We start from the raw sequence: 1,014 nt of genomic DNA, 5'->3' as shown, positions 1-1,014 counted from the left end.
AACTACAATGGAAACAGTGTGCCTTTTAATTTATGACGTTGTATGATTTGTAACATAATGAGCAATGAACAATAATACAAACAAATATCTATAATACATAATAATAAAACAAGAAATATCATTTTCAAGAAGTAAAAACGGTGCACGGATAAAAAAGTACGAGGAGAAAACATAGCTTAAAAAGGTGATATGTCATTGACCATTCAATGTCACCCAACTTACAAATTTATTTATAAAAATTTTAAAATGCAAGCATAGATAACGAGACAGCTACACTACGTTTGGAATGGCATTGTAAAATAGCTATTATGAGTTAGAAGTGTGTCATTGAAACTGAACATGTACTCAACTAAAAGCAAAAATCTTTGCAAAGTTTTCCCAATATGTGTATTCAGATATGTATCTTTGCCGCACTGCTGCAAGAAATACGAACATTAATCTTATTTAACGCGTATACACACGTTGTCAGAATACGTAAAAGTTATCTCTCCTGCAGGGACTTACTCTTTACACAGCATCTTTCTTGTAGCTCAACAATATCATAGGTTTCATTGTTTCTACAGTAAATAAAGAAATTTAAATGAAACTTAATTCTGTCTTCTTAGTTATCCTACCTAATACCCTTAATACTATCGTGGTATGTGCTAACGAACAAAGAACCTACCTAGTCCTAGTCCACGCAACATATAATTTGATAAAAATAAAATGTTTACTTTTAAATCCTGTATTGAGTTAAATAACAGGAGAAAACCTTATGTTAAGGAGGAATGCCTCTAACGATAACTTAACGCTAGAGAATAACGAAGTAAAGAAGAATTTCAAACATTTAAATGATTTTGTAATAACACGTGTTCGAGGGTAAACATGTGTTTATTACAACGGCAGCTTTAGATTCTTCTCATAAAAACAATATTTTTTTTTTTGCAATTTTCTTACCGTAAAATGATAAACAGTATTTTAAGAAAAGAATAAACTTATTGTCTTACTCAATTGAAGGATAGGAGTACACACTGT

This window comes from Macrosteles quadrilineatus, unplaced genomic scaffold, assembly GCF_028750875.1.
Source record: "Macrosteles quadrilineatus isolate MER2022 unplaced genomic scaffold, UCM_ALF_1.0 Scaffold_2__2_contigs__length_208266976, whole genome shotgun sequence".
Taxonomy (NCBI): domain Eukaryota; kingdom Metazoa; phylum Arthropoda; class Insecta; order Hemiptera; family Cicadellidae; genus Macrosteles; species Macrosteles quadrilineatus.
This window is presented reverse-complemented; position numbering follows the sequence as displayed.